General features: G+C 50.9%; 2 protein-coding genes across 2 annotated transcripts in view; one reads left to right on the forward strand and one right to left on the reverse strand.

Annotated features, from left to right (window-relative positions):
* The window catches only part of RabGGTb (geranylgeranyl transferase type-2 subunit beta), a 161530-nt gene that overhangs the window by 26505 nt on the left and 122543 nt on the right, over positions 1-12482 (reverse strand). The gene's annotated exons all lie outside the window — the stretch shown is intronic.
* LOC126548610 (hormone receptor 4-like) overlaps positions 9862-12482 on the forward strand; it is a 58718-nt gene continuing 56097 nt past the window's right edge. Inside the window, exon 1 of the mRNA XM_055063279.2 lies at positions 9862-10206. The gene's annotated coding sequence lies outside the window, so the exon portion shown is untranslated. The remainder of the gene's footprint in view (positions 10207-12482) is intronic.

The following is a 12482-nucleotide window of genomic DNA, read 5'->3' on the forward strand; positions in this document are numbered from 1 at the left end:
GCCCGAGGCCCCGGAGGGGATTCAGATTTACGGCCCCATTCCGCTGTCCCGCAGCTGGGCTGACCTCCCTCGGCTCATTGTCTCTTCACCTCGACGCTCATGGGAACTGCGCTCTTCCGAACGCTCTTCCCGCCCCTTTCGCCGGGACAGCCCGTCGTCCCACGCGACGGCCGCAGCTATGACATACATGACCCATGAGCCGCGTCGTGATCGGCGGAAGTGTACCACTTGACGCCGCGCCGAATATGGGAAACCGAGCTGTACGCGCCCGTCTGTGCACAGAAAAGAAAACGTTGGACGCGTCGCTTCATTTGCCCGTCTGTATATGGCATGACGTCTGCACGGACAAGGCCGTGCAGCATGCGACCAATGTTGGGGAATATTGCCTTCAATACCCGTCTTCTTTTTTTTTTTATCCTTATACCTCCAATGCGTAGAGACGTCGGAGAAAGGTAACCAATCATTCGCATCATTAATTGTTAAATGTTAATTGTTATGGCAACAAAATTATCATTATCAAAATGAGGACACAGAACGCGACACGACGTCTCCGCAGGATAAGGAGTTGGTAAGGTAGAGCTTACTTAATGCTTATTCGGAGTAAATCTATATACATAAAAAAAAAACATCCTCCCACACACTGTGGAAGTCGGTCTAAGCAAAGGTTATTTGTTGCAGCGACGACATTTAGGTCTCCTTTGTTGTTTCGTTGCGTAATTCAGTAAAGAGGAGAGCCGGCCAGGGACACATGTGTAGGCGTAGTACAGGTGGCTATATGTATAAGCCGATTCATTATACGCGTGCTGTCCTGTGTTGAGCGACAACGGCAGGACAGAGCAGCCGGCTGCAGCCACGGTCAGCAAAGTGTGGGAAGGTTCGTTAAAAAAGTTTTGGTTAATCTTTTTTTTTTTTTTTTCTTTGACGACACCCCGCCTTGCATCCGTCAAAACACGCGATTCACTCAGTTCGCGCGTCTTCTTGTGTCCGAGCCTCGACACGTCTGGCATCTTTCGGGTTCGTTCAAGCCTATGTCGAGAGCTCCCCCCTTCCGTTGTGTTTATATTCGTGTTCATCGCCAAGAAGCGATGTTAACGAACCCTCTTTCGCGGGGGAAAAGACTGCGCTATAGGTCCATCGCACTTCACCGTGCTCAACACACAAGCTTTGTCTCGAAATTGTTGTAAGAGCGGGAGTCGCTTCTTATCTCGCGTTGTCTATTATGGCTGCCGAAATTCCTACCCTCGACTTCGGAAGCGCTGTTGTAACATGGCCAGAACAGATCTCGAAGAAACCGCATACGGTGGGCGAGTTTCGACGCCGCAAGAAGGTAGGCGTTTTTCCTGCCCTCGTAGTAACTAACCCTGACTGGCAGGCTTTACACTATCCGAGACCCCTTGTACACTATTATATTGTACATTGCATTCAATATTTCTCGAGAGTTAAGCCTGTAGCGACAACGTAAGATATTCACCCTGGATACGATGCCAGATGCATGCCGAACCACCCGCCGCGACAGTTCAGTGCTCTGCGTTCCTGAGCACGAGGTCGCGCGTTCGACCCTCGCCGCGGTGGCCACAATCCGATAGGGGCGGAATGCGAAAACGCTCGTGTACCCGTCCATTTGGTCCGCATTATAGAAGCTCAGATGATCAAAATTAATCCAGAGTTTTCTTCTACTGCATGCCTCATAATCAGATCGTGTTTTTTGGCATGTATAACACCACAGTAAAACTTGAAGCAGCGTGAAGAAGACGAGGTCAACAATCGAAAACACACAACAGGACGAGCGCTGTACTGCCAACTGGAAAATTTATTGAAAATCAACTAGCTTTTATAACATGTCGGAAAACATCAACAATGACCAAAAGCTTGAAACGCATGAGTATACTACTGCCTACAAGTCGAGGTGCTTATCTAGAAAATTTATCTCATGTTTTCTTAGGCTGCAGCGACGCTGTGCTAATGCATTTATCTCCAGCTTTGGTAATGTAGTAAGCGTCTACAATTTGTCTTTCTTTTTTGCTCTTTGCGTGCTTCAGAAACCTGGTGTTATTGAACGTTGGGATACATGAGCATGTGTTGCAATGCGCAGCAAAATGGCTACCGTACCTGTTTTTTATTGTTTTTATGCTACCTAGCTCTATCATTAAAACGTTGCCCGGTTTGTCCTATGTACACAAAGTGCACATGTACACTTTGTACACGATGTACACAAAGTGAGCTGCGTGGGCTTTCAAAACTTCTTTTTTTCATTCCGTCGGCGGAAAAGAAGTTGACAATTAACGGAGAACGTGAAGGCGCCCGTTGTCGAATTTCGCGCCGCAACTGCAGCCCCAATCGCCCAATGTGATGCCACAGATCTCGAAGTATTTGGACCGTCCTTGCGCTAGAAAAGGTTGTCGAAACTTCGTAGTTCGAATCATTGGTTCTCCCAGAAAGCAGTATATCCCTTCATTATTGATCCAAAATTTACTAGACCAGAGCAGACGCTGTAAAAATCCGTGACGTCACGGGAAGCTGGAGCGTGAACTTCAATGTGGCGTCGCCACCGGTCTTTCGCATTTGTGCATTTTCTGGCTTACCAAGCGTATACGCTCATGGTAACAGTGACCGTTCCGGCATTCTAGAAAATTAATTTACTAATGCGGCTCATCTTAATGTTCCTCTTCAGTGTCCTTCTAACGCCGGAAAGCAAGACACGGATCATAAGGACGCCGCCGTTGAGGACTCTGTATTAGAGTTGATCACCTGGAGTTCTTCAACGTGCGCAAAAAAAAAAAAAAGGAAGCTCTATAATATTTAAAAAGATGCCATTTTTTTTTCATTCCGCCCTCATTCAATTTCGACAGTATCGACTATACTCCGTTCCATACGTAGCAGTCAACGCTGTGGAAGCTACGCAAGTAGTTCGGTCAAGAAAAGTTATCACTCCGCGCGTTCCGTCTCTGCTTCGCTGGGCGTGCCATACCGTGCTTCGCTTCTCGCCAATAGCGTTCGCTCGCGCTAGCATGCACGTGAGGCTCCTCGCGACGGGTTGCAAATAAAAAAAAACCCGAAAATAAAAAAAAAATGAAAATGATCTAAAACAACGCATTAGCAGCCGTATACCCCCGCAGTGTGTTTGTTTCTACAGATTAAAACTTGTTTCATTCAATACTGAGCCTATATAAAAACAGTTACGCACAACTGAGGTCGAAAAACACCGAATTACATCCAAGTGCGAACGAAGCCACTGCAAGAAGTCTCTCTAGCCCCCACAGCGTTGACTGCTATGCATGGAACGGTGTATGGAACTCGGGACCTCGCACTCGGCAACGGAACGCGATTAGTCGCTGAACCGTGTGCGCAGTAGCCAGTTTTCCGCTGGGGACGATAACCCCGGCGAAATGTCTATCATTCTATACTAAACCTCGGCGTACACTACTCCACACTTTTATTCTAAAGCAGCCTGCTGAAGTTCGTTCTTTCCTGGTGAGTTGCTCAATGCACGTTGGGCTGCTAATACCCTGCACTGAGCGCGTGTCGATATTGCGTCCCCTGCTGCGTACGACGATCCGCGGACGGCATAGCCACATGAATGGAGGGAGCACGAGGCAGTTCGGGCTATTTTGCGTTCTTTGCTGCGCGTGGATGCCTCTCGGCGTTGGTTTAATCTCACCCGCCAAGCCAAATCGCTAACATGAATTTTGGAGAGGCATTTGTCCTGCAGTAAACATAAAATATGATATCGTAGTGAACTAACTTTGTTTTTTCGCTTGCCATAGTTTCCTGCGCTCTTGAGCGAGAGTAATGGAGATCAAAGAAACGTGCCGCTTTTCTACCCGGAAAGGGTTTTTCTCCCCCTCTCTCTTTCGCCGCAATATTTTCTTCGAGGGAGAGCGCGCAGTGACAGAGGGAGAGCCGATTGCATTTATCTGTTCATGAAATGCAAGTTCTGCTTGAAAGGTAGATTGGCTGTAAAGGTTTGGTAACGACCACAAAAAGAAAGAAACAAAAGAGTAGCGGACACGCTTCCTTGCTCTGCATTCCGCGACCATCGTTTCCTGCTTCCTGGCGGAAGAAGTCGCGCGTATTTCCGAGACGTCGATCTGCTACGGAAATCAGCGTATGTATTCTATACGCACATAGAAAATAGAGCAGTCCCCCAATAAAGAACAAATGAATTTAAAAAAAAAAAGAAGCGACGTCGAAAGAGAGGCACTCGATAGCACTATCGTCCTCCGAAAGGCCGCCGTGCTAATGCCGGTCGGGCGATAAGTGAATGGATCGCACCGCCGCTGTTGCGGGAAAGCAACGCGCGCGAAGCCTTTCGCTTTCACCTTGATAAGCGCGTCAGGTCGAGAGTGTAGTATACGTGCGGGGAGGCTGAAACGCCGCGGCAGACCTCCTGCGTGCGTAAGAGCACGCGTCCACCGCGGGTCTGACAGGCCGGGTCCGGGGCCACGGCGTGGACGCCTCGTTGAGTTAACTCGACCCCCTATACTGCCGAAAAGGCTTACCCCTGTGTTCTCAAACGATCCTCGCCTTGAAGCTCTTCCTCCCTTCCGCCGAGCGGAGCACAGCGCCGCCTCTCGCGTGAGGACGTCTTTACGCTTCTCAAGAATTGCCGTGAAGTATTACTGAGGCGCAGTGACCACTTCTGCCCACGGGTGGCGTTGCGATCCGCTTTCTTTACAGCTGTGGTGGAAAGCTCTGCTGCAGTGATTTAGCTAGCGACGACAGTGATACACTGCTAGCACTTTTCTTTGGCTATCACATTTTACAGCGAAGCTGTTTATAGCTAGGCTTCCGTACATTTTTGTTCTGCGTCGACAAAAAGTATCATCATCAGCAATGACTCATAGTGAACGCGAGCAAAGCAAGCAAAAAATGCAATGGCTCATTCCTCTCGTGATGCAGAGGATATATATATATATATATATATATATATATATATATATATATATATATATATATATATATATATATATATAATTCGCATGGCTCGCCCTCAGGTACACATGAGGGTCAATATGAAAGTGCATGCTCTTCTGATGTAAAAAAATCAAAGCAGTTGGCTCGTACAACTTATTGTCCATGAGCGAACACGTATATAACTCTCAGTTTGATCAGTTCGTACCATGACAGCTATTGGAGAACCTTGTCTCTTCTATGCCTCCACGGATGAAAAACAGATGAAAAAGAAATTCCTTTGGCACAAGGAGGCATATAACGTTTTAGACGGAGAAGCCTATTTTGACATTGAAATCACAGACGAACAAGACAGACCGAAGAGGGCCGAAACACATAAAAAGACAGCTACGAAGAGACCATTGAGCTCTTCTTTGCCTAGAGCCTGATCATCATTTACTAAGCTATGGGAATACGCGAGGCTGTCCGTTTTATGAGAACGCAGACACCTCATAAACGGACGGTATTCTGCGATGCCAAATCAGCGCTACAGGCGCTAAAATGCTTTTTAAAGAAAGGGCCATATTACCTGCTCGTGCTGGAAATCGCCGAACTTCATCACAGTGCCGAGTTAAGTGGCCACGTGATCACTTTTCAATGGGTGCCTAGTCATTGTGGTGTGATTGGCAATGAACTCGCTGACAGTGAGGCAAGCTCGGCCTTCTCTTCCTCTGATGAAGTACGGATTGCCTTCTCGCGACCTGACACCAACTCTATGATCAAGGCACTCATGCAGGACCTTACAAAGGCATACAGAGCCCACGATGACAACATCCACAAACGCCTATATACGATCGACCCAGACTGTAAATTCTGTTTGCCCCCGAAGGTTACGCGGAGCAAAACCTCATTGCTACACAGGAGTCGGCTGGGCGTTGCTTTCAACCGTCGCTACGCGCACCTCATCGGCCAGTCGAACAGCTCTGATTGTGAACACTGCCAGATGCCTGAAACCCTGGAACACATACTGTGCGATTGCCCAGCATATATGCTGGAGCGAAGGACGTTGGAAAGTTTCCTAGCCAGCGTTGGCAGGCAACCACTGTCGGAGGAAGCTATTCTCGGCCCATGGCCTGACACTGCAACTTCCATGCGTGCAACTAAAGTGTTGTTGAAGTTTCTGCAGGACACCACGCTCGACGAGCGGCTCTAGCAATGCGACTGTCTCATATACATAAGCACTCACCACTACTTTTATCATCACCACCCATCCCAGTACTTTCACTCCCCTTCCTTCTTCCCCAGTGCAGAGTAGCAGACTAGAGTGCACTAGTTCAGGTCGACCTCTCTGTCTTTCCTGTCGATAAATTATATTCTCTGCTAAGCCATGTATCTCAATGAAGTATTTTTTTTTCTTTACCTGACAACTATAGCTCAGTAAGCGATGATCAAGAAACACAGTCGAGAGGCTGGCTGGCTATAGCTCACATGATTGCCGATTTGATTTACATGGCCAGGTAATGAGGGAGGGGGGGGGGGGGTCTGATCATCAATTGATGCAGCCCATAGTCATCCACTCCGCCGATGGGCTGATTTGAGTTTTCGAAAAGAGTTATGGCGGTCGAGGTACATACACATTCCCAATAGAATGTGCGTTCGGTTGGGCTGCCCGTTGCAGAGTTTGTACTTTGGTTGGGGGGTCTCAGACCAGTTGGCACATTGAATTATTCTGGTTCGCGTTATACGTTCGTGCTTGCACGTACACGCGTATACGTGCCTTGCCGTCTGGTTGTGTGAAAAGAAGCCTCGGGGCAAAACCAACTTGCGGGCTTCGGGGCTGTTTGGCGTTATTTTGGCCGGACGAAGTTCGCTCGCTTTTGCCTCCGAAACGTTCCCGATGCTAGTGGCACAACGGGCACGTGCCTCCCCCCCCCCCCCCGCCCCTCTTCTTCGAAAAATATTTCTGACTACGCCACTGGTCTGAGAAACGGCAAAGCAATAACTCCTTCTTCATGTCTCTTTAATTATTTTTTTTTTAGTCCTAGCAGCTCTCGTACACATGAAATCGCCTGTTCAGTGCAGCGACCGTATACGTGCGTCGTGCATTGGCCATGTGATGCGCCGCACCCTCCAAACTTTTCTCAGCGGCCACCGAGGCAAAGCACACCGACGCTATAGAGATGCTGCCTGCCAGCGATGGTAGTTGCTAGGCCACTTAAACGTAATAGTTTGCAAAAACTTCAACAGGTCGCCTAGCTTCCGCTCTTTCCATATCTTCTTTCGATGGAAACAAGGCGATATAGAACTTATTCAGGCGAACTTCGCAAGGTGAAAGGATTTTGTAAAAAGTAAATTCAGTCCTCCACTATCCTATCCACAAAATCGATTTCTTGCACAGTGCCTCAATCTGTTGTGCTCCTCACTAGTTCGTTACTTTCTTTTCTCCGCCTATATTGTGCGCGTTATTGCTTCTGTTTATGCACAAGTGAGAGGGGTGAACTCCTCGGGCCTCCAACGGGCGAGCTTTTGCTCTAGGTATCATCTCACGATGTACTGTAACAGAAACGAACAAACCAAATCAAATCGTTGTCCGATATAAACTGCACTGCCAGCGTCGTCAAGTGGAGAGATGTGTGGCCATCCTTTCTGACCGATTAGTCTTTTCCTCCCGTCGGAGTATAGGCCCATTCCACTTGCCTTTTTTTGCTGTCTCGATGTTTTATTAACTTAAAAAAAGAACAAAAAAAAAAACACGGAAGAGACCTGATGAGCGCAAGGCAATTCAATTCAGTTTATTCAACATCATTACATGATGTTTTTTTTTCTTTTTTTTTTTTCTTCTTTTTCCCTGATTCTAGGGTTTTACGTGCCGAAATCAAGATATGATTATGAGGCCAGGGGGGGGGGGGGGGAGTGGTCTCCAGATTAGTTTTGACAACCTGTGGTCCTTTACCGTGCACCCAATTCATGGTACGCGGGTGTTCTTGCACTTCACCATCACGAAATGCGGCAGCCAAGGCCGGGATTTGATCCCGCGCCATCGGACTTGGCAGCGCAACACCGAAGCCACTATACGCCATCACAGCGGGTGGTTACATGATGTTAAGGGCACAGACAAAAAGCCATTGTCATGAATGGTGGCTTACATCAGATTCTAACATTCGCGTGCATGCATATTTGTAAGCGATAGGTGTCTATGACAAGCAGCTTATGCGAGCACAAGGCGTTACGGTGTAACGTACGGTTGTTACCAAAACACTCACATACGCAAACAAGACCGGGCCCGGAATGTGGACCTCGGTTATCCCGATAAATCTCGAAACAGCCTGTACCGCGATCGAGGTAACACGTATCGTGGTGCACCGAATGCAAACTTCCTGAGTGACGAGTGCGGCGCGCGATGCGAGCCGATTACTTCGCACTGGCGGCTAATGAAGACAGTTGTTTAGCCATTGCGACGTCTAGTAACGTCTGTAATTTCTAATTAATGTGACGGCAAGACATCAGGGAAGCAAGACGCGTTCGGAAACAGCCCGATGAAATATAGAGGGCATTAAAGCACGCTTTCATGCTTGCATCTCCGAAGGTGAAACACGGCTTCCCAGAAGGGATGGAGTTTGCCTTTATCTCACACACCTGTACACGCGACAAGGCCCTTAGAGAGTGTGCTGAACACGCAGCGACCTACATTTGCTAGTTGCCTGGCGGTTCCTCGATAACCCTTCCAGAAAGCAATGTATCACGCATCCGCGACAAGCGCTCGCGAACACTGCTCTTCCTTTTCACGGCTAATGAGTGCCGCGACCGGTGTGAGCGCACCACTGCGAATGAAAGCTATCATCAAGCCATTTGTGAGAACGGAGACTCGCTACAAGCAAAACCGGCGCCGACTCCCTTTCCAGACACTTGCCTGGTCGAGCGAACCTGACCGAGTTTCCAGCTTCGTTCAGTGAATGGGGACCACTGCCTGGCGCCGCGCGAATCCCCGGACCTGCTCGGCGTCCGCTTAACCTGCGAGGGGTGTGAGCGCGGGCACAAAAAAGTCGCTATCCGTGGGGGCCCCTCCCGATACGCTATCTGGCTCGAAAAGGTCGTTGCCACCGCTCCAGCTGTGAGCTCCTAAAACGGCTGCACGGCGGGCTAAGTTATGGCCACTCGAGAGCGCCAAGCAAAGTGCGCAGCGCTACGGGCGTCCGTGACCCGGGCTCCTCCCCGCAATGGGCAGCTGCGGCGCGCCCCACCTGTGCGTCGCTCGAGCGCGCTTTCCGCGAAACGCTCGTGGGGGTGGGCGCCGATCGCGGAATACGCTCTGCATGACGGACGACTTCCTTTCACGGGCCCGTAGGTACGCGCCCTTCATTCGAGCCTCTCTGTGTTTCTGGATCAACCGCGTGCGATCCCCGCTCGGCGCGCCGTTCTCTCGGCCAGAAAAGCGTGAATGAGAGACACCGAGGGACGCGCTGCGCAGGAAGCCGTAAATCAGCGATCGCGTGTCCGTGCAGCCTGCACCGTCCGACCTTGAGGTGTTCCGTGCAGAAATGGCCGAGAAGCGCGCGCGCGCCGAGCTGCGGGCGCAGCCACCTCGTCCGAACCCGGAAGTTGGGGCCGCGCGGAAGCAAACCGCCGACCCAGCTTCGCGCGCCGGCGAGGAGGAAAGCCGGAGCTCGAATTCCCCGAAGTGAGCTTTTATATAACCGCCTATAGTGCACCTCGGCGCGCCTTATTGTAGCCAGCGGGGGGCGAGGAGGGAGCGCCCCTCTCCCGACCGAGCGGCTCCCCCCGTTTGGGCATTGAAGACGTCGTTGTGACGTCAGGCCCCCGGTTGCCAGACCCCGGCGCCCGAGCCCCCTCCTCCTCGTTGCCGGTGCTCGCACTCTCCCCGCGCTCGCTGTGCCAAACTCGCGCAGAGACCGCGGCTTGGGTTCAACGACCCCTCACAGAAAAGACCCAGTCTGCGAGCGTGCGGCCGCTTCAAAGCGAGTACAGGCTGTGGACCCGGGCCGGCGACTTTCGCGCGCTGCTGGTCAGCACCGCGAGCTCTGGAGACCCACTGATCTGGCCATGCCTTTGTTCCTGGACGAAGAAGCAGGACGCTTGCGCGCCGAGAGGGTGGCCCGCGAGCCGGGCCCGATGTGAACGGACAGCATGGCCCGGACTTCGCTGCCGACCCCACAAGCTGCACTGCACCCCCGAGTCGCCGTGCCGGGATGAAGGAGGCCCCGGGGCCCGCGGAGGAGCGCCGCTGAGACGCCTTCCAGCCCGGGGCCGACCCAAGGCCAGACTCGAACCGAGTGGAAAGCTGGAGCTCATACGGAGGTGAGCGCCGTCCATAAGGCCTACGAATGCGGGTCACACAGTGCGCACGCCCGGGACGCCCTCCGCGTTCTAACGCGCACCTGCGCGCATTCCCGTTCACCGCTCCTGTTCTCGCTGGACCCGCAAATTCCCCGTCGTTCAAAGCACTGACTATAGGCAAGCTTGAGCACTAGCGTGGATTTCATTTTTTAGTTCTTTTTCTTTTTCGCCTGCTCCGAAATCCTTTGTCTCCACCTTGCAAGCATATTACTCTTCCGCTCGGTAACCGGAAAGCGTCAGATGGAGTCCAGGTTCCTTAGCGCAGAGTCCTTTAGCGTGAACTCCTGAATAACTTTTCAGCAGTTCGCGTTAATGGGCACGGTAATGGGCAAGGCAAGGCGCTCTGCCGATGCTTTGCGCCACAAGTGCAAGTATGTCAGTATTTACTCGGCGCACGCAAATGCTCCTGTTGCGATGCTTTGTTGTCCTCAGTGTGCGCGCCATACCGAGAACGACGCGTCTTTGCGCCGTTACACCGGTAAATGCTATAGAACATAGCGCCAAACATTTTGTTTCTTTTATATCTCACACTGCATAATCGCTCTTTAATTTGAAAATTGGATCAAGTCAAAGTGCACCGTGCATTTTCTTTTACAGATGTGTAGACTTATCTGATAGCTGATAGACCCGAGTGAATATATTATTAGGCCTAAGTAATTCGGGTTCCCGGATTCACAAAATTTCGCTAATGGCTGTTGTAAAGTACGCTGAAAGTATATATATCATGAACTATGTGTCGTTTGAAAGTAAAATGCATCGATAACGGATGGTTAGCAATGTAAATAATAATAATGAAATAAAGTGTACGTCCATGGGAGCCGCTCTCAGTCATGAAGCAAGACTATAAGGCACGAAGCGAGGAACGAATAATAATTCAAGCGAAAACATTTCTTACCGTGCTGATCCGCCTCTATATTGTGCCCTATCGTCAACGGGAGGTGAGCAAATAAACTAGGGCAGAATTAACGGCGCTATTTGTTCATAAGTGCTGCCTGCCGTTGACCGGTCGCCTTGGCTAATAATGCCCCCGACGTCATGATTGGCTGGCATTAGTCCTTACGAACAGTCTTTAGCGTAAGAACATTCTTTGTTTCTGCGAATGCGGGCTCTTGGCGCTAAAAGTACGCTCAGGCATCAATCGACTACTTGATTATTACTTCCAAACCCACGGACGCAATGCGCTGGCGAAAAAAGCTCGCAGGTACAGCTGCGCCTTCCTGCTCTACCACGGAACTCCGCACTGGAGCCGTTCGTCTCGCGCCGCTAGGCCCGAAACCGCAGCCGAAAAAGAAAGACGCATTCCTGGCGCGGCGCCGAAGAGGATGCGAGAGACAATGCATGAATACGAATACGAAAGTGCGCGCTGCGGCAGCGAGGAGGACAGCTTTGCCCGGTGACCCGCTGGGCGAGTTTTTGACGCCGGGTGGGAAGCCTAATGGCAGAATGAGCGCGCGCCCACCGCCGCGGCAGGGGTAAGGGGGGGGGGGGTTGTCACTCTCCGCTCCAGTAACAGTGCAGCGACACGGAATTAGAACGGGCAAACAATTAGGCAGCCTTTTCCTATGAGCGGCCCGAACAATGATCCCGCGAGACCGCCCAGGGAAGGGCGCGCACCGGCTTCATGCATGCCCGCCGCCACCGCCCACTGCACGTCGCTCGTAGCCAGTGCGCGCGCACGACGACACACGCAAGCAGCAGGCGCGGTGCGCGAGCTCCTCGGCAACGTGAAGATTTTATATTTCGGGGTCCGTTCTCAGCCTCCTCGTAAGCTGGAGCACCGTATTCGAACACACACACAGAGAGAAAGTTCTCGCGATGAAATTGAGCCCGTATTCGCAGAAGAAAAAAAAAAGTAAAGGTACTTACGCCGTGGAACTGTTCGTAAGAGCATGTTTCCGCCAGTCATGACGGACATATTATTGCCGAAGGTGACCAGTCACTGGCAAACGTTAGTTATACGAATGAAACGCTTTGTGAATTCTCCCGCCCTACTTCTTTCTCGTACGAGGCGATTCCCGTTTGGGATTCTTGAAGTTTCCGAGTGAGTTCTTACGCGCCGACAATTCCTCGGGGGGTGGGAACTGCGCCTGCTGGGGGCGTACTATGAGCCCGAGGTGTGCTTCTCGCGCGACTCTTACACACCTTTATTTTCTTTCTCTCCTCTTTTTTTTTCTTTTAAACATGCCGTGGTGTTTCAGTGGCTACAGCAGCTTTGCTGTCGATCCTCCAGATCGTAT

Source organism: Dermacentor andersoni, chromosome 1 (assembly GCF_023375885.2).
Source record: "Dermacentor andersoni chromosome 1, qqDerAnde1_hic_scaffold, whole genome shotgun sequence".
Lineage (NCBI taxonomy): Eukaryota > Metazoa > Arthropoda > Arachnida > Ixodida > Ixodidae > Dermacentor > Dermacentor andersoni.